This window comes from Bos javanicus, chromosome 15 (genome assembly GCF_032452875.1).
Source record: "Bos javanicus breed banteng chromosome 15, ARS-OSU_banteng_1.0, whole genome shotgun sequence".
Classification (NCBI taxonomy): Eukaryota; Metazoa; Chordata; class Mammalia; order Artiodactyla; family Bovidae; genus Bos; species Bos javanicus.
The window spans coordinates 25,333,832-25,355,558 of NC_083882.1; the positions used below are offsets into that span (position 1 = coordinate 25,333,832).

General features: G+C 46.5%; 1 long non-coding RNA gene across 1 annotated transcript; it reads left to right on the forward strand.

The window, feature by feature from the left end:
* The first annotated feature begins 4,257 nt into the window (after positions 1–4,257).
* LOC133261769 (uncharacterized) lies at positions 4,258–11,516 on the forward strand. Its single transcript, XR_009741132.1, has 2 exons — positions 4,258–4,776; positions 8,856–11,516. It is a non-coding gene; the product is annotated as an uncharacterized LOC133261769 (long non-coding RNA).
* Positions 11,517–21,727: the final 10,211 nt, after the last annotated feature.

Sequence of the window (21,727 nt, forward strand, 5' to 3'; positions counted from 1 at the left end):
ATCATCATATATCAGATTTTGGTGGGGGGGAGGTTCTTCTCCCATCCTCTTGAATTGTTCCTTAGCTATCTTCTTTAATGTTTCATTTTCATCCTGCCCTCCTAAATGTAAGGATTCTCTGGGAACCTTTTTTTAAGCCCTTCTCCCTTTGTCCTTCTAACTACTTCCTCCAAGAGCTTGTTGACTGCCACCTCCAGCACATCTCTCCTGTGTACATATCCAGTCCTGATCTCACTGCTGCCGTTTCAATCTCATTATCCCGAGCGCTTATATGACATGCTTTTTCCCATTGGAATGACTTTCCCAGCACCTCACACTGACACTTTCAAACCTAAAGTCACTATGTTTCCTCTTTCCAAATGCTTGCTCCCCCCTCCAGAGGCACCATTTTTCTTCTGGTTTCCCAGCCCCGTAGACTCTCGGCAGGATTCTTTGACTTTTTCTTCTTCTCCACTTCTCATTTTTATTTCTAATACTCCCAGCCCTATCATTTCCCTTCAGATCTGCCCTTTCTTCTTTGTTCTTGCAAATGCATCCTCATTAATGGAGCGAAGATCACAGTCTCTGCTTTGGGCTTTCTACTCGTTCTTGTTTTTTCCCCAAGCCACCCCTCAATCTGTTACAAAATAAAACTTCTGTCATGACAGTCCGTGGTATGAACCGACTAAAAAGAGTCAACTTGGCAGAAGCATCAAATCTAGACTCTGCAGCTCAGAATATAATTTGGTTTCATCCAACCTATTCTGCTGTCGCTGACTCTGCTTCGATAGCCCTCTAGCCAGGTCCTTCCAGATCTACCCTGGCGTCCCCATCTGCAAATGCTCTACATCACTTATTTACTTATTTTTGGCTGTGCTGGGTCTTTGTTGCTGCGTGGGCTTTTCTCTAGTTGTGGTGAGTGGGGGATACTCTCTGTTTGTGGTGCATGGACTTCTCATTGTGGTGGCTTCTCTTGTTGCAGAACACGGGCTCTAGAGTGAGCAGACTTCAGTAGCTGCAGCACATGGGCTCAGTAGTTGCGGCTTCCAGACTCTTAGAGCACAGGCTAACTAGTTGCAGTGCACAAGCTTAGCTGCTCCGTGGCATGTGCGATCATCCAGGTCAGGGATGGAACCCATGTATCCTACATTGGCAGGCAGATTCTCTACCACTGAGCCACCAGGGAAGCCTCCAAATCTTAGCCTTTCTTTAAGCGTTTCCATCGCTTCCATCAAAGCATCTCTCACTGCTTGAGCTTATGCTAAAATTTTCCTTCTCCCACAGTGACCAGAGTTAGTTGCAGTTTGATAGCTAAGTATTTCAGTTCATTTCAGTTCAGTCGCTCAGTTGTGTCCAACTCTTTGCGACCCCATGAATCGCAGCACGCCAGGCCTCCCTGTCCATCACCAACTCCCGGAGTTCACTCAGACTCATGTCCATCGAGTCAGTGATGCCATCCAGCCATCTCATCCTCTGTCGTCCCCTTCTCCTCCTGCCCCCAATCCCTCCCAGCATCAGAGTCTTTTCCAACGAGTCAACTCTTCGCCTGAGTGGCCAAAGTACTGGAGTTTCAGCTTTAGCATCAGTCCTTCCAAAGAATACCCAGGAACCCAGGACTGATCTCCTTCATAATGGACTGTTTGGATCTCCTTGCAGTCCAAGGGACTCTCAAGGGTCTTCTCCAACACCAGAGTTCCAAAGCATCAATTCTTTGGCGCTCAGCTTTCTTCACAGTCCAACTTTCACATCCATACATGACCACTGGAAAAATCATAGCCTTGATTAGATGGACTTTTGTTGGCAAAGTAATGTCTCTGCTTTTGAATATGCTATCTAGGTTGGTCATAACTTTTCTTCCAAGGAGTAAACATCTTTTAATTTCATGGCTGCAGTCACCATCTGCAGTGATTTTGGAGTCTGAAAATTTTGGAGCTAAGTATTTAATATGTGTATTTATTTATTTCCAACTAACTCACTAGCTCTTTGGAGTTCTACATACAAACCCCCACAGTGCTGGGCACATGGCTACAGCCAGGACATGCTTAGGATTTGATTGATTTCTGTGAGGTCTAATGGAAAGTATTAATTATGTTTTTTATTCTCCTACTCTAGGAAGAATTAATTACACCTGCCGATTTCTGAAAATACTTTTCCTCCTTAATCCCAAATGGAGAAATTTGAGGCTGGTGATTTCAAAATTCCAGGGATATCAAGTCATTTCCTTGGTGTAGCCATACCTGTTTTAGTATACTCTTACTTAATCCTATATTATAGAAATATTTGCATTACTTTTATACCTTTTCATACTTACCTTTCCCATAGTTTATATCTTTGCTATTATGATGATGAATAATAGTGCTTTCAATTTACATTAACTCATTTCATCCTCTACCTGACTCTTTTAGGATTGGCAATATCATTAGACTGATATCTCTGCCATCCAGCAAAAAGAGTTTGAACTGGCTCAAGATCACACTAACAGAACTCAAAATTTCTTTTATATTTGAAGACTTTTGCTCCTTTGCTCTATTATGGTCTGGATGACCCTCCTCTGGGCTTGCACAGTTCCCATGCACCAAAGCATGTAATGGCAGTGCTGTCATCAATTTATAAGTTGGTTCCCACCCCCCACCTCCACCGTTAAACTGTGAGCTTACTGAGTATAGAGATCAGGTGTTATTAATTTCCAGTGAAGAGTTCAGGATATGTTGGTTCAACATCTGAATTAAAGCAAAGATGAATCAATGCATGAATGAAAGAGAATTGTCACTTGTTTCTGTCTGCCTCTTAAAGAACCTAGCCTAAGATGCTTCATGACTATGTACTCTCCATGGTACACTGTACATGATTGTAAAAAAAATCGTGAAATTTCTTTTTTTTTTTGTAAATTCCCTTAGCTTTGGCCCCAGCAGTCCAGTTCAGTTCAGTTCAGTCACTCAGTCATGTCCAACTCTTTGCGACCCCATGAATCGCAGCACACCAGGCCTCCCTGTCCATCACCAACTCCCGGAGTTCACTCAGACTCACGTCCATCGAGTCAGTGATGCCATCCAGCCATCTCATCCTCTGTTGACCCCTTCTCTTCCTGCCCCCAATCCCTCCCAGCATCAGAGTTTTTTCCAATGAGTCAACTCTTTGCATGAGGTGGCCAGAGTACTGGAGTTTCAGCTTTAGCATCATTCCTTCCAAAGAAATCCCAGGGCTGATCTCCTTCAGAATGGACTGGTTGGATCTCCTTGCAGTCCAAGGGACTCTCAAGAGTCTTCAACACCACAGTTCAAAAGCATCAATTCTTGGGCGCTCAGCCGTCTTCACAGTCCAACTCTCACATCCATACATGACCACAGGAAAAACCATAGCCTTGACTAGACAGACCTTTGTTGGCAAAGTAATGTCTCTGCTTTTGAACATGCTATCTAGGTTGGTCATAACTTTCCTTCCAAGGAGTAAGCGTCTTTTAATTTCATGGCTGCAGTCACCATCTGCAGTGATTTTGAAGCCCAGAAAAATAAAGTCTGACACTGTTTCCACTGTTTCTCCATCTATTTCCCATGAAGTGATGGGACCGGATGCCATGATCTTCGTTTTCTGAATGTTGAGCTTTAAGCCAACTTTTTCACTCTCCACTTTCACTTTCATCAAGAGGCTTTTTAGTTCCTCTTCACTTTCTGCCATAATACACATCTCACTGAAATCTGTGGTCTTGTGTAGTTAAGACTCAGGCAGTCCTGGGTTCATACCTTTTTTCTGCTGATTTTAGCTAGTTGCATGTTTGTGGACAAGTTACTAGTTTCCTAAGTTTCAATGTTCTCATCTGTAAAATGGGCCGATTAAAATTTGTAAGATTGGTGTGGGAAGTCAATGGGATCTTTGATTTGAAGCCTTTGGTATATAGGCCCTGGGACATAATACTCGATGAAAGGTAACAATTATCTTGAGGAAGGATGATCAGTATATTTTAGGAACCCCTGGACCATAGCATGGGGCTCAGCGACTGGCATGTTTTCAACTTCAAAACCACAGACGTCTTTCCATGGCCAAACTAAACCAGAAATGTAGCCAATTCAAATAATTTGGCCTTGAACTCTACTTTCATTTAAATAATTCTGAGAAGTAAAGGGATAAGATAACCCTGACAGCTCCTTTATCTCTAAGAACAGAGAGTTGGAACAAGAAGTTATTTGTCATTTGTATTTGTAAGTGAGACCTTCCTGCCAGAGTCCTCCCCATCTGTCTCCTGTTGGTTCTGTGTTCCTAGAATGGCTGCAGTGTGTGTGTGTGTGTGTGTGTGTGTGTGTGTGTTTTCTTAATGACCTGAGCTGCTGCTTCTAGGTGTCCAGAGCCACTGATACAAAGCATCACTCCGAGGCACTGGTGGAATATATTTAGCACATGTGTAAATCTATCTCCTGGCTCAGGGGGCCATATATAATACATAGAGCTATCACATTAATGCTGTTTATCATGAAGTGTGGGGTTTGGATTTAGAGGAGAGGCAGCCTCCATACAAATTATCTCAGCTTTACCATATCTCTGGGGGAAAAAACAACAAACAGAAAACAGTGGCTATGTCCTTCGTCACGAAGCATTGGCACAAAGCCCCAGCCAGTCCATTTTACCAGTGAGCAAATTGAGATCTAATGACATCAAACCACACACAAGCCTCGTTTGAAGGGACTGTGGTTTGGAGACAGCCCAGAAAGGGCTGTGGTCAAAGTCTTGCCCTCATGTCAAACTGGAAAGAGAGTGTTGCTGACATCAGAGAAAATGACCTCAGCTCAAATTCCAGCTCCCCTGGTGAGTAAACTTCAGCAAATTGCTCATTTTTCTGAAACTTTGGTTTTCCCTTCTGTCTGATAAGGATAGTGGTAACCTCTCTGGAAAATTCAATTATTCATCTTATGCTTATCGAGGACATATCAGGTACCAGGCTGTAATTTTATAGAAATGAAGTGATATGACAGGTGTGAGTATCTGACCAAATGCTGAACTTATGATGAAACTTCAGTAAAAGCTCTTTCTCCTCCTCTTAAGCCTCACCGCTTCAACTGACCTTTCTCTAGGGAAGAATTCACCACCCCTTCCCCCACTCGCAATTTGAGAATGAGTCAGATATGGAGTATTTGCCGACAGACTTCAATCCCTTTCTCCCCCATGCTTCCCTTCAGCCCGAAGAACTTTCCCTCAGGGCTGTTAGGACCACAATACCCTAGTCATTGTGACAGATGATCTTGGAAGGGGGAGAAATCTGACACTCCAGGCCCTAAGTGACAGCACGTGGATATTCAAAATGATCCCGCTCAGACTAGATAAAGGCAACTTGTCAGAAGGGGACAGGTCGGTTTAGCAGCTGTACATGGGCAGTCTGACAAGGGAACACATCTACCCATTCTAGGGCCAAGCTGTGGCTCTTCTCATGGGTGAGAAAGATGCCAGGGTCACAGGCAGATAGAAAGCCTGGGAAACAAGTCAAGTGGAAGACAGGATCCGCCAGAGCGTGAGAATGACTCAGGCAAGGTAGTCAAATGTCGGATACTCCAGAGAGCTCACTCCCACCTCACCCTTTGCTCCGAATGCCTTCTCCACCAGGGCTCAGAGATGACCTTCTCCCCACCAATAGTGTCCACATCTGACTGCTGTTAGTGCCCGGCTTCTCTTTCCGTTGTGGCCGTGGCCACAGGAAGGAGAACAGGGAAATATAACAACATAATCCTCTTCACACCATTCAGTCCCCAAAGGTCCTTGCTCAGAATTCTCCATTTATCTGGTCATTAGATCTAATTAAATCCCTCCAACTTAGAGCACTGATGAGTGGCACTACTTTCTCTCACCAATTAAAAGCGAGGAGATTAAAGAATGCCCTCGACACTTTGTCCTTGTGAGGGTGGTGGCAGGGGAAGAGGCAGGGGAGGAACACAGAAGACTGGTCTTTATCTCTGAAGACAGTGCTGATGTAATGTGGGTTCCTGCCAAAAGAATGTACTCTTTGCGTGGCTTACCCAGCTATGGCCATGAATGTGCATTAAGCAGTGTGCTGTCCCTTATGGAAATGTCTACCTCTTTCCAAAAATGGTTTGAACAGTTTAAACAAAGGACACCTACAAAAATAAAGAAAGAGAAATCAAAGAGGGAAACCAGAGTTGAAGACTAACAAACATAGTCATCCAAAGGATTAATCAGCATGTTTATCACAATTAACACAAAATCTAATCGGAGCTCCCTGGTAGCTAAGGCAAAAAATAAACATTGTTTTCATCATTTAAAAGAGAGAAACGCACTTCCCCACTAGCCCCTATTCTTAGGGCATAAATAATGTCTTTGTTTTAAATGCTGATAGGAAATCCTCATGTGACCCTTCTTTTGGGAGACATTGGATGATAAACTGTTTTCAACATTGTCTCGCATTTGACAGGCAAGTTTCTGAGTGACTAGGGCTTGGAAATAGTGTTTTTCTTCTTTGAAATATTGAGTTGCCCACCTAGGGTTCCAATAGTGACCTTAGTTTTATCATAGTTATTCTATTACAAGAGATCACATCAGCTCACAGGTTAGGCAGGGCAAGAGGGAGGGTCCAAACTCTTTCATGTCTGACTCCTCAACAAAGTCCTTCTAAAAAAGTACCCCCAATTTCTTGCCCCTATAAAAATAGACCTGCCTTCTCTGCCCAACCCCACTGACATGCTTGCTCATGAAGATAGTCATCAGACAGAATCAGGGGTTCAGTGCTTTGAGGAGCAGGGGTCGAGCTCCAGGCTCACCCCTTGTACACCAGTGTAATCTCCTGTCTCCCTTCATCACAACATCGTTGAGCCAAAGCCGGCCTCTCTCCCTCTACTTCTGACTCTCCAGAGTGCTATTTGGGAAGGACAAGCACAGAAATCTCTTTTGAACCCTCTCTCATATTCAAAGTAGAATTGACTCTGGTGTGGTTGAAAGGACTGGAAGGCAGTGGGGCATGGAGGCAGAGGGATGAATAAAGTGATCTCAGGCTCACTAACCCTGCAGATTCGCTCCCTGCCATGAAAGAAATAGGGGAGCGGGCTTCTACTCAAGCACAGGTCCACGGGGAAGCAACGTTCCTGCCAAAGAGATACCTTAGCGCACGACTTCCTCTGTTCTCATCCCAGACTCCTTCAAAAGAGACTCCAAAAGAAAGCTTTGGGTTCAAGGTCAAGCTCACACCCTGTGTACCCCCACTGCATCCTGAGCACTCACAGATCTTCCTCTGGCTCTCTGCATCCCCAGACCCACTCAAAGGAACGTATCTTTAAGATGCTTCCAGATAAGAGCTCCCCTTTTGCCCCTGACTCAACAGAGGTCTCCCTTCTGGAGAACTGCCCTTTTTATTTCTCTTCTCCTGTTTCTAGCTCCAAAATCGGCCACCCTCTGGCTCCTGACTTGGCCTCTTACCCTAGGATCCTGGATTTCTCCCTGTACTTTGGATTAGCTCCCTGCTCCTCTTTGTGTGATCACTAGATACTGCTTCTACAGCCCTTGAAACAGCCTCCTGGCTTCCCTCCCCTCCCCAAAACCAGAACCCTAACAGTTTCTTTCCTTACTGGCCAAACCCTGCTGAGGCCTAAGCCGACGTGCCAGAGCAGGTGTCTGATTCCAAACCCAGGGCTCTTTTCTTGCCCTGGAGGCTGCCACCTGTGAGACTCTCGGGAGGAAGCAAAACAAGACGAAACTGCAGGGAAAAGGGTGTATTTGTGAGTTCTGCCCTTGACTATTGTTAGTTCAAGTGTACTCTCCACCTGCAGTCAAACCCCCTGAAACTTCTCATTAGTTCCTTGAACATGGTTGTTCCTTCTCATTGTGATTTCAGTGGAGAATTTGAAAGCCGGAGAGAGGTGAGAAGGGAGCCACAGTTTTCTCTAACCAAAGAGCATGTACTTGGTCATCTTGGGGACCATTGGCCCCGACAACCACCCTTCCTGTGTCCTTTGGTCTCTCTGTGTCTCTGTTATTAAACTGGGGCCGGGGGCTTATTTTGCATGCGAGTTGTAATGAGGTCACACATGTTGAGTGTTCTCAGCACATAAGAACATGTAACCACGTGACCCCTGGAGGTCAGCTCCCTCTCCCTCTGCCCTTGCCCCCTTCTCCCAGCTCCTCCTCCCTTCTTCCTTCCTCCTCCCTGGCCTTTCTCTTTTGCCTTCCCCCAGCTCAAACGTGAGCAGAGAAGGCTGCAGGCCAGTTGCAGTAGGAGCCTCATTTCCAAAGGGGGCGCTCTGAGATCAGGAAAAAGGCCTTTGGGGACCTTGAACATGTGTCTGTGAGGACTGCATGCTAGCTAGTACCTATGGCTGGACATTTAAAAAATGACTTTTATGAAATCTTTGCCTTGATATGCTATCAATTTTTCCAGATGCCTTTTCAATATCTGTCTACAGAACTGTATGAAATTATAGTAAGTCCTACAGCTGGGGGGTTGACGATATGGCAGCTGGAGACAGACGTCCCTGGCTCTGATGAAATGAGGTAGATTCTCTGGGTAGCAGGTCCGCTCTGGGGAGCTGCCCAACCACAGGTCTCCTGAACGCAGGCTGCTGGGGCCACCAGAATGGGCAGTCCCCAGCAGGTACTGCCCCATCTGTCTCTCCTTTCCTTCCCACTTCCCTCTAGATCTGCACCTCCCAGGTGGGGAGACAGAGATGGCCGTTAGCTTTGGGGCAGTGCAGGGTAAGAGGCTGTCCTGGGCTTGCCTCCCTTGGTTAGACCCAGGGCCTTCAAGGTTGGGGAGAAGAGAATGAGGATCTGAACAGCTCTCTATAAGCCCTTCTGGGCTGGAGAAGGGAGAGAGCTGTGGTAGGAGGCTGAGCAGACACCTCTGCCAGCTCCCAATCACTCAACTCTCTCCATTTATTACCTTTCAGATGTGCAGGGCACCAGGAGAAACTACTGAGAGACTACAAATGCTGTAAACCTGGCGTCTAGGGCAGGGTGTCTTGGAGCTGTCGGAAAGAAGGGGCTGAGAAAGATGAACGGTGCCTGGCGCCTGGGAATGAGTGAGTGGTTAGGCACCTAAATCAACCCAAAGCTTCCCCTCTGGTGAGTCCTGGTCTCCCTGTCGGGGAGGTCCCACGCTTTGAAGGAGAAGACCCACTAGGAGGGCCCGGAGTACCCGCCATCTCTCGCCTCTGCTCTGGGAGGCCTCAGGGGACCAGAACCGCACGGCAGCCTCTGGATGTGGGAGGCACGCTGTGGCCCCCCTGGCAGCCACAGGGGGGAGTTGTGAGAAGGAACAGGTTCTTCTCACAGAAGAGAGAAGGCTCCGGGAACCCAAGAGAAGGAAGGTCCTCAGCACGCGTCACAACCACCTGCTGCTGCATTTAACAGCGCTTGTCATTTTGCCCGTGTCGTCCACCCGCCAAGGCTGTTTCCACTGAGCTCTCTGGAGTGGGAGGCGGCCGAGCTAGCATCGGTGCTGATAACAGAAGGCCTTGCTTGAAGCACAGGGAGTTAAGAGGCTTTTCTTTGCTGTTGTGGAGAGATGGAGAGACCCCTGGCTGAAGGCAGTGCTTTCTGAGGGCAGCTGAGACACTGTCAATTACACGCCCATCCTTCAAGCCTCAGGGTGTCTGCCTGTCCATGGGTGTGCACCTGTCCAGGGAGGAGCCTGGTGCGGAGAGCCGGTGGGCGTGGTCCCCAGTCGGCCTGCTTCTTCCCTTCCCCCTTAACTCACTGGAAGGTACTGTAATCTGCCAAGACGATATCACCCTGGAGCACAATTGAATCCTATCCGAGGTGGTCCTCTTTAAGGGGAGAGGTCATTCCCCTCTCTGCCCTATTAGTATGTCAATCCCAACACCAATCCCTTGGAACCCCTACCCTAGAGATTCCCGTATTTTCTTGATTCATGATATCTTTGGTCTCAGTAGTTTTTTATGGTACCCAGAGGTCAAGAGAAGTAACAGTTCGATCTTTAAAACAGTTAAGATCAAACAATGTAGTAAGTATTAATGTCCTGACAACTCAATAGCTATTTGAAAATACATACATAAATGAAAAGGAAAAACATTTTCATTTCATTCTTAAATATTCATAATTATCTGCTAGTGGGATGTGTGCCCCTGTTGAGCACCACCCAACTTCTCAAGCCTTGGACACTGCTGCCTTCAATTTTTGTTCCACATTGATTTTCGTGTAGTACTTGCTTTTTATCACATCAACTTCAGAAAACCCACTTTCATAAAGATATGACCCAAAAGAAAGGAAATAGTGAGATCTAATGTCAAAACTATAAACTTCTTTGAGACAGTAATTTGCTCAGTGTCTGGCAGTTGTTGGGTATCTCTGTGTTGCTGCTGCTGCTATAAGTCGCTTCAGTCGTGTCCGACTCTGGGAGATCCCATAGACGGCAGCCCACCAGGCTCCCCCGTCCCTGGTATTCTCCAGGCAAGAACACTGCAGTGGGTTGCCATTTCCTTCTCCAACATCTCTGTGTTACCATCCCAAAATTAAGAGATTCTGTGTGGGTTCACTGTTCACTGGGACACCGCGCTGCACAGTTTATTGCAGGAAGTGAGGGGGCTAGAAGTTGGGATAAAGGCAAAGAATGGAGAGAGAAAAACTGTCTTAACTTTCTCAAGACACATCCTTAGATTATACTTGTTCTGTAAAGAAGCGTATCTAGGAAAAATCACAAGGCTGGGATCTTTCCTGGGAGTGTTAAAGACATTGCAGTAAGTAGGAATGGGTACCTCCCTGAGTTGAGAACTGGGTCCCTGGGATTATGCCTGGTTGCTGCTAAATCACTTCAGTCGTGTCCAACTCTGCGACCCCATAGACGGCAGCCCACCATGCCTGGTGCCACTGGTTAATTCTGCAACTATTTCTAGGCTGGTTATTTCTTCCTTCTTTTCACCCTCCTCTTTAACTCCCTCCTTCCCTCTCTCCCTCCCTTCTCTCCTCCTTGATTTCCACAAATGAATATTATCCTTCCTCTGCATGAGCATACCCCAGTGATAAAAAGCAGGACCCAGGAGCCAGACTACACACCCTTTGCTACCTTGTATGACTTTGTGGTTGTTGTTGTTCAGTCACTAAGTCATCACCAACTCTGTGGGACCCTGTGGACTGCAGCAAACCAGGCTTCCCTGTCCTCCACTATCTCCCAGAGCTTGCTCAAACTCATGTCCATTGATTCGATGATGCCATCAAACCATCTCATCCTCTGTCACCCTCTTCTCCTCCTGCCCTCAGTCTTTCCCAGCATCAGGGTCTTTTCCAATGAGTCGGTTCTTTGCATCAGGTGGTCAAAGTATTAGGGCTTCAGCTTCAGCATCAGTCCTTCCAATGAATATTCAGAGTTGATTTCCTTTAGGATTGATTGGTTTGATCTCCTTGCAGTCCAAGGGACTCTCAAAAGTCTTCTCTAGCACCACAGTTCAAAAGCATCAATTCTTTAGCACTCAGCCTTCTTTTCGTCCAGCTCTCACATCCATACATGACTACTGGACTTGAGGTAACATCTAACCTCTGTGCTTCATATTTTACTCCTGTAATGGGTTTAATAAAATGATGTATTTTTTTGATTTGTAATGAGATTGAAATGCCCTGATGGAGATTATATCAGTGTCTGCTGTGATAACATGCAGGCAGCTCAGCAAACAGCTATGAGATAGACTTCATCTCTGCTTCTCCCCAGCTTATAGTCCAGGGCAAAAGATAAATATCAAGCCTTGTTTGACCAAACAACTAGTTGATTACAACTTTGATATGGGTTACAAAGAAATGCAATAGTCCATGTGAGCACGTCATATGGGATTTCATTTTGATGTCTGTGTGTGTTGGGGGTGAGTGTGTATCTCAGAATTCTTCCCAGAGGAAATGATGCTTACATTGTGACTCAAAAGATGTATAGGAATGAGTTAGGCCAAGGTCCAGTGGGTAGAGGAAGTATGGAAAGTGTTCCAAACAGAAGGAACACTGTGTCCAAGACCCTGAGACTCTGGCTAGGGTAAAACTAGTGTAAAAGACTTAGGCAGACACAAAGTCATATAGTGCCTTAGGGTCCTTGGCAAGAAATCTTAAGAGTAATAGGGAACCATTTAAGGGTTTTGAGCAGAGAATAGCGTAACTTTGTATTATAAAAGATCTCTCTGGCTGTTGGGTGGGGAATAGACTCCAAGGGACAAGAGGGAAATCAGAAAGACCATCTAGGAGCCTACTTGGGAATCCTTTGGGAGAAATAGGAGGTGGCCCTGCCCAAGGTGGCAGCAGAGTAGCAGATAGACTTAAGAGGTGGTAATTAGAAGGCAGAATGGATATGATGGCTTGATTGTGGAAAGAGAAGAGAAACCAGGAAAATGCCTAGGAGTCTTTCCAGAAGACTGGAAGGGACATGGGACATGATGACAGGGCCAGGGAGCCCTGCAGGAGAGATGGTGCCCATAAAGTCTCCTGGGAGGGTGTGAAGGAGCCACATGACTCAGCTGGCCAAAGCATTCTCTGCAAATGCTTCTTAGATCATTGAAATAAAATAGGATTTCTGTGTTTCTCTCCTGAGATATCCAGATTAACTATCTCAGGTCTTCAATTTGTTTTGTACAAAGGCCAGTGTTGGGATAGAAAATGAAAACCTCTGTTCCATGAAGAACCTGCCGTGGCTTTAAGTTCTTAATCAACCCAAGACGTATGCAGAGTCATTCAAACAAAGGTTATTGTTATTCTGTAGGTGAACAAGCCTATCCAGATTTGCTGTCAGATCCTTTCTCCTTCTCAATGGAGCCATCTTTCTTTCTTATATTTAAGGGAAAACTGTTTTTGATATTAATTAAGTTACATGGCAATTTCCTCCCCCTAATTAAAGTGGAACCTTCTCACAGGACACTTTGAAGTGCGGCTCTGTGGATATAAGAAACTTTTCATCCTCCGCCAGGGCTCTGTAGTGTCTCTTCATATTGTTCACTTCAGTCAGAATAAAACTCTTTCTGATAATGAAGGAAAGAGCGTTTCACTTTTCCCAGCCACCACGCAGTCAAGCTGGCCTGGCGTGGGGCGTGGGGGAGCCGGGCCGCCGGGGGTGACATCTCAAGTGCGTCTGGGGAGGGGTTGCTGGGATGGCAGGGCTGGAAGGTGGGTGAGGGAGACAGAAATCGGACTGGGAGGGCTGGTGGGAGCCACGTCTCTTGGGATGACTGGGAGAGTAACAGCGCCCTGCTCCCTTGAGATAACAAATCCATCAACGGCTTCTCGCCGTGAGCTTTGATATCTGCAATGAAAGGCAGAATGGTTGGATCATGGGTTCTTCTGTTCTAATTTCCAGGGAACAGTTCCTGTGCTTTGTTTGGGCCCAGAGGACCCCCTAAAATTCCCAGAGACGGGACAGTGACCAAAGACGAAAGGAGAAAGGGAGAAAAAAAGTGAGAAAGCACAGCTAGGATTAGTAGCAGTGGAGAGAGTCAGGAGAGAAAGGGGGACTGAGTTTCTCACCCTGAAAAACTCCTCAGCTGGGGAGACAGTTCTGACTTTCAGACCCTGCTGGCTCCTCTGGTTTACTCTTTCCCTCCCTCCAAGATTTTCTCTTTCAAGCCCCTCTGCATGCTACCGAGATGGGGAAAGAAAAGGAAGGCGTCTTTGTCCCCTCCCTGCCCAGAAACCAATTTCTGGTGAAAACATCCCAGGGAGGAAACAGAGGTCACCGGTTTTTATCTGTGAATCTGACTGCTGGTGTTTTCCCTGTAGGTATCGATGGCCAGGAAAACATATCACAGACAGAACCAGAAACAGCCCCGGTGTGTCCACCTCCTCCCTACCTGGATGCCACCAGCCCAGAGTGTCAGACACTCTAATTGGATTATTGCTGTTTCTCCAGCTGTCTCAAGGTGTCTCTCAAATAGCTCTAAAGCCACAGACAAAGGCAAATGAAAGGGGCACAGAAGGAGGTGGAGAAGGACACAGGTCTCCTTCTTCTGGTCCTCCTGCAGCAGCCGCTCCCTTCTTGTCTCCGGCCAAGGAGGCAAGAGCAGGCCCCCAACAGGAGGTCTCCACTTCCCGCCTGGCCTGCAAATCCCTATGGACTTGGGGCCCCGCCTGTAGGCAGTGGGTGCTGAAACCGGGCAGGAGACAAGGACAGGAGGGGCAGGGTTGAGAATAGGGTGGGGTGGTGGTTCCTGATGTTCTTCAGCTTAATTCAATAACTTTAACTCAACTGGGTATGGAAAGTAGTGACTCCCCCTGGACACCGGGCTTCAGGCTGGGAGGTGGGAAGGAGTCCCTGAATGCCAGAGGTTCCCAGGCTCATGGGCTGAGGTGCCCAAATGTACGAGAACAAACCACACGTTCTGGGAGCCTCGGGAAAGCAGACTTGATGCTAGCCTGGGGAGGTCTGGGAAAAGAAAGCTTTGCGGATGTGCCGCTCCTGCACGATGTTTGCTTGGGGAGAAAGATGGCAAGAGGAATGGTCCACACAGAGAAGCAACAGGTGGAAGGTGCTGAGGGGGGCACCCCTGGTGTAGTGGCATGTTTGGGGTACTTTAACCCAGAAGATATTGTGGGGGCCGAAGGGGTGCTGAGAGGAGAGACAGAGAGGCCCTGAAGAGAGGCTGTAGCAGCCAAGCAAGACCTGGTCCCCCAGGCTGAGGAGCCCGCCTTTCTTTTTTGTGCCGTAGGGAGTTGGGAATGACCTAGAAGATGTTGAGTGATGGGATTAGAATGATATTCTGGAGGACAATTCTGCTCCCTTTTGGCATGTGCTCCCTAGTTCTTTATCCCTCCCATGTGGCTTGCCAGAAAAAAGCTAGGAGCACAAACATAGCACCATGCATGACTTAGGAGAAATCCAGAGCTGTGGCATGAGCCTCTTTACTTCCTGTGGCTGGACTTGTGGACAATTTCAGCAAAGCTCCAATGAGCGGGACACAGACAGCAGAATGGCTTTTCCTGAGGATGCTTGATCAAGCACCAGCCCATCCTTGTCCTGGCCATGCTGACTTTCAGTTACGTGGGTTTCATAATAACCCAGCCAAATATACACACGCCTAGGGAATCTGCACGTAAAGGGCGATGAGGACAAGAGAGGTATGTATGTGGTTGATTGGGAAGGCTTCCCGACATTGCGGCTTTGTGATGGAGATATCATAGATGAAGTTTCCAGGTGGCTCAGAGGTAAAGGAACCCCCCTGCCAATGCAGGAGATGCAGGTTCCATCCCTGGGTGGGGAAGATCTTCTGAAGGAGGAAATGGCAACCCACACCAGTATTCTTGCCTGGAGAAGCCCAAGGACAGAGGAGCTTGGTGAGTTACAGTCCACGGAATCACAAAAGGGTCAGACACGACTTAGCAACTAAACAACATCACAGATGAATGATTTAGCAGGAGGTAACAGAGAGAGGCACTTCAGGAAGAAGGCTCATCAGAGCTGAGGACAGTTGGTGTGACTGGTGGGTGGGGTGGGGAGAGCTTCATGTGCTGGGAGGAGGGAGAGGAGGGTAGGTTTCATGGATATGAATTCCGGGTGATGGAAGACCCCAGAACGACTTGTCAATAATGGGCCACGTCAACCCATCCTCCAGAGTCCTTCCTCCTCCGCCTCCACCCAGAGTACAGGCAACCCCTAGATTTAGTTCCCTTGGGACACAGCCTTGCAGATGGATGAGAGTAGACTCCCGACTGATGGATACAGATTAGTTATTGCATCCCCTGGGGTGGTTGGCAAGGACAGGAAAGGTGTTCTGAGCAGGGCAGGTGGCCCCGCTGAGCTGAGTAATGGAGATAATACATGTGTATTAATTCTGTGGTTAGGCCCAAGAGCTGTGTGATAACCTGTGCTCTCTATATGTTGGCAATGAACCTACGCTGGCAAGCTGAGAGCCAGGATTGGGTTTTAGATGTCTTCTGAATACTCAGAAATGTCTTTCAACAGCATGGCTTACTGGAAAATACTTTCTCTGATGAAAGCAGCAAATTCCACTTGCTTGAATAGCTATGTAAGAAAATTAGCTTAACAACTACTTCGTGCTTTACTTTTTAAAGAAAAAGCCATTCATTCTCTTCAATGTTCACAGAATTCTTTGAATATTTCAAGGTAGATATGGTTATACCCATTTTACAGATGAGGAAACTAAAGTTCAAAGAGGTTAAATAATTTCCCCTAAATCCCACAGCTCCTAATCATAGAGTGAAGATAATCCCTGGTCTTCTGAGGCTAAATCAAATGCATTTTCAGCCACAGACACAGTCCTGATGAATACCAGTTCCTCCCCATCTGGATGCAGGATAGTCTGGATACTAGGATCCAATATCTGATGCTTATTGCAGGGTTTCCTAAGGGCTTGGGTCTTTAGCGCTGATGAAAGCCAGATTCCAGCCGCCAGCCGTAGGAGAAACCTGCAGGCGTTCCAGCCAACCCAGAGACCTAGAAAGAAAACCCAAGCATTCTTAACCTTTAAAAAGATCTTAGCCTGTGGACAGATAAATTAACTCCGGGGCTCTGGGGAGATTAAACCTTATTTTATGGTTTGCTTGTTAAAAACGCATAACTCCAAATCTCACCAGAGATTGCAATTAAGATAGCACGGGGCTAAAGCTATATGAGAAGTATTATTTACTCCTGGCTCCCCGCAAAGTCCAAAACGACAATGGGCTTTTCCATTTCGTAACCTGCAGTCTATCTGAAGCCACCTGCCTTTGTACCTAAAGTGCTTTAGGACACGTGCTTCTCCTCTCCAAGTAGCTGCTGCCATGGTTCTGTTATCCTTTGTGGTTGCCCAAAGTAACCATAAAAACCCAACTTAAAACAAAGTTTCCAGGGCGTTAATGTTCAAGAGACACCAAGAACACTTTTTACCATCTGCTCCTCTATGGTTCCCACCTGAGGGGCTCTTTTCCTGTGTTCTGCTTTGAATGCCTGAATTGTACAAGCCCCAAATAGCTCCCTGATTTCTAGCAAAGTCCAAGGAAAAGCCAGGTCACCCCATAGCAGACGGATCTCACTAAAATATGCCCAAGAGAGAATCATTACGCATTTTCTCATATACCCCTGTTAGACAGCTCATGTAAGAAGGGCACACAGATTTTCTCTCCTGAATTTCTGTGAAAAGGTAGTTTGTTTATGCCAAAACACCACTCAGAACTGTTTTGGACTCTTTCTGGGACCCCTGTTACCTCTTGGGATGAGTGATTCATTTCCCTCCCCTGCCCCATCATCTGTATGGATAGAAGAGATATAGAAGGAAGGACAGCATGTCTCTGAAAAATTCTATCCTAGGTAACATGGTGCAGAGAAGGTCTTTCTCAAATTTGTCTCGTTCATCTTAAGACTCTCCTGGGACCAATTCCAGAGGTACTCAGCCAGGTGATTGTCATGATCAGGTAAATTTGCAGACACTAGTATAGTGGAGAGAACACTTAATGGGGAGTTAGGAGAACTAGATTTTAGCCCATCTTTACTTCCTACTAACTGATCTTCATCACCATAATGTCTTGCTGGTTGTTAAATTCTTCCTTGTAAAAGAAGGAGCTACTGTAATTAAACATGTTAAGCATGATCTAATTGCCTTGTAAGCATCAACTCTGTAGAGGAGCCCAAGGTCACACAACTAGTAAAAGGCAGGACCAAGATTCAAAGTGAGGTCTGCGGGACTCAAGTACCCAGCTTTCTAACCACAGTGTGCTGCCCTCTCCAAGTGGGCCCTCTCAGTTCTGTTCTCCTGTCAGTTTCTTATATTTTTTTTTGTTTATTCACGCAGTCGTGTCCGACTCTTTTGTGACTGTAGCCAGTCAGGCTCCTCCGTCCATGGGATTTCCCAGGCAAGAATACTGGAGTGGGTTGCCATTTCCTTCTCTAGGGGATCTTTCCAACCCAGGGACTGAACCTGAGTCCCCTGCTTGCCAAGTGAATTCTTTACCACTGAGCCACCTGGGAAGCCCGTGAGAATTTCTTACAGGCAAAGGAAAGACTTTACACATTACATGAATGTGTAAATAGAAATAGACCTTCCATCCCAACTCGTTCTCTTTCCGTCCATTGGGTTAATACCCCAGCCCCCTAATGCCACAAAAACTCTGGCCCAGCCCTGTATTATTTTCCCCTCCTCTGGTGATGATCTGGGGCTGATTTGGCCAAACTTCTAAGTCTGTTGCCTAGCAAGTCCCAGCACATCTGGAGCCCTGCTGTTGTCTCAATTGCACAGCTGTCTGCAGCAAAGATGCAGTCATCAGAAAGCTGCTGCCCAATGGAAATCCGGAGAACAATCTTTATATGGATCAGCTCTTTATACCTTTGTGTGGATTTCACTTCTCACTCACAAAGACAACGGGCGAGTTTGCAGAGTTCACACTGAGATGTGAGTGGCTTTATAACCAGCATGAGGAAGATTTTCCACAGAAAAACCTCTTCTCTCCTGGTGACAAACCTGAATTTTTGCTAAGGGGGGAAAAAAAGCTCTCTCTCCAAGAGCATTTGTATGGACCCAAGGGCTTTGAAATGGAAAAAAGCTAGAAGATTTCTCTGAGGCAAAGAGACACCACCAAATAGCACAGGCCCCAAATTTAGGTTTTGTAGACATGCACAGTAAGAGTTTCCAAAAGTTTAAGGAGATAGAGCCAATTTGAAGCGTTGTGTGTGTGTGTGTGTTAATGCCATAGGATAGGAGATATTGTTTGGGGGTGGGGAAGATTGAAACCTGCAGTGAAAGGAAATGAAAACCCAAAATTTCTTCTGGAGGTGTGGCTAAAAACCAGCAAATAAGAAGAAGAAGAAATAAAAAAGAAAGCAAAACCGAGCAGTTTTATTTAGCTCTCCGAGGAGAGAAATGCCGCAAAAGGAAGGTGACAACAATCAGCCTCGTGATCTCCCATGCTATTAATCAGGCCTCTCCATCAGCTGACAGCCTCCCAGACAAAGGCCACTGATGTTCAAAATGGCTACCACACGCGTGGCAGGAGCCTCAAGTACCTTCTGGATCAAAAAGACCAGTGAAGTCATACTCAAAATAGAACCTCAGAATCTCAAAACTGGATGGGACCTTAGAAGTCTTCTGGCCCAACCCCCTCATTTTGCAAGTGAGGAAACTGAGGCTCAGCGTTCACAAGACTGGTTGATCAAAACTGGAAACACAGTCCTGATGCTGTTTCCTATCATAGCACACAGACAGCCTAGGCTCTGCACTGTTATAATAATTTGCACATGGGTCATCTTCCAGAGAATAATGTGGCTCCTCTTGTTTTTTTTTTTTTTTTTGCACCATGTTATTTGATAAAGTAGTGCTCCTCTATGACTTTTAATCCATTAATGACAGTAGCTATTTTATCCCTGTGTGTTTGGTGTGTGTATTTAGTTTCATGGTGCTTCCCAAATGCAGTTCTCTTTATGTGAAGGCTAAAAGGGTGAGCCAGTGAGCTGGGATGAGGATTCCTTCCCTCCAGGGGTTTTGCCAATGACCTAATTTATTAATTTCACCTCCCTCCCAATTTAGAAACCTGGACACAACTGAAACTCTTCACGTTAGCTGTCAGTGTTGTCACTCACACTTGTATCAATAACCCTGAGCTCTGACAACTTCCCTTATTTTCAGACCTAAATCCTGTCTTATAAATATCACACTCCAGGCAGGGCACCATAGAACAATGATGGCACTTTCCCAGGTGAGGTGACTTTCTTGGCCTCGAGTCTTCACTGCAGCTCCTGAGATGTGTTCTAATCACTGGGAGGCACTGGGGCAGAAGTTTATTGCCCTATTAAATAGTACAGGAAAAGAGGACTCCCGTTCCTTTGGCAGATGGCCAGGTCCTTCCTTCCAGAGAGGAAAAAATGACGTTGGGGTGGGTTATCAGCTCAATAAGGGGGTTATTGGCCATAGGACCCCAAAATAAGGGGAATCCATCCCAGTGGAGGAGATCAGACCATCTTCATGAATCTGTACGGTGTTGCCATTTATAAGCATCTTTCATTTGCATTGTTGCACTGATCACCAGGATAGCATCCAGGATTTTTCCTGCAAGTTAGAATACTGGATAATGTTCCCTGTGATAAATTTCATATCTCCCATTGTACAGATGAGGAAACTGAGGACTGAAGAGGAGAGGTCATTTGGACAAAGCTGATATTCAAATTCAGATCTTTCTACTCCCACCTCTAAATTACTCATTCAATGTGGATTTCCCTCACATCCCGACAAATTAGTTCAGGCAAAAGTGAGGTTCTTTGTTTCATTCATTGATCCAATGTGTGTTTGATTAATGTTAACAAAATGCCGTGACATAAAACATGGCCTAAGTCTCAGAACCACAGTGATCACTAGCTTACTTACCCTCTGGACTCAAAGGAGAATTTTTAGTGCAAACTTGGATGATTATGGATTCCAGGTGGGGATCTGAAAAGATCTCTCAGGAAGAAATTAGTAGAAGGGTTCCAGAAAGCACCTACGTCCTAGTTTCCAGCTTGCCTTATCAAGAGAGGCCTCCTGCTCTTTGCCTTTCACCCTCCCTCCTGTCTGTATGCTTGGCTACCCACACCTCCTCCCCGCAGCCTCCTACGGCCTGTCTCATGCATGCCCCATGCATGTAACACAGTGTCTTTGCACAGGTGCATGCATGGGCAGCCTCAAATCCTTTTGGTGGGTATTGTCCAGCCACATCAACCTTCAACCCCAACACATTTTTGTCCCCAAAGCTCCCTTTCCCTCCTCCAGGATCCTGGTCTGCTAAGAGTAAGCCATGGGGGTGGTATGCATTGCCCTCCAGCCCAAGAACACCCCAGAACAGCTGCCTACCCCTAGGCTAATGTCCCAGTGCCTCCCTCATCTCCCCAGCCCCTTCTCCCTGCATACTCAGCAATCAGTCCAACCTCCGTGTCACACTTTTCAGGAGCTCCCTCTGACAAGTTTATCAAGTTGAGAGATGACACTGTCAACGGGCATAAGAAAATAAAAAAAAGAAAAAAGAAGGAAGACGGGGTGGTGGGGGGTGTGGGGGAAGCCTGGAGCCTCCCTTGATGTTGCAAGGAGAGTTCTGCACTCCCAAGGTCACACGGGTGGGCGAGGAGAGGCAGCCTCATTCTTTACCATCACTTGATTCTTAAGTGAGCATCCCCAGTGGGTGCCTGGTGCAGCTGCCTCCAGCTGCCTTCACTGGGGGTGGGGGTGGGAAGCCCTGGGCTTCAGTGGGAGATTGCTTGGTAAGACAATGGCTGAGCTGATAATGCCAGCAAAGTCATGACACCACGGACCTCTTACAATTTTAAGATCCAATCAACTTTAAAATATTACCATCTAAGGTGGATTTGAGCAGAGGCTCTAGCAAACAATTGATCCTGGTTTATTTACTGAGAGCACCAGGGGCACTCTGCTGAAATATTCATTTGGAAAGGGGCTGGCGTGGGAGGGGAGGGGCTGAGACACATTCAGCTGCCCGCTCTTCCTAAAAGTCCTTTGACAGAATAAGTTTCATTAGGGAAATACAGATGCTATTTTGTGTATATGTGTTTATGCTATTGGCTTCCCAGGTGGCTCAGTGGTAAAGAATCCGCCTGCCAATGCAGGAGACGCAGGAGACTCAGGCTGGATCCCTGGGAAGATCGCCTGGAGGAGGAAATGGCAACCCACTCCAGTATTCTTGCCTGGAGAATCCCAGGGACGGAGGAGCCTGGCGGGCTACAAGTCCATGCAGTTGCAAAGAGTCGGACACAACTGAGCAACTGAGCACACACACATACACACATTTATTTTATATAAAAATTCCAAGAATCAACCAACAGGAGGAACTTGTAAAGATACCTGTCTCCTTTTCTTAGGCCACTTGTTGG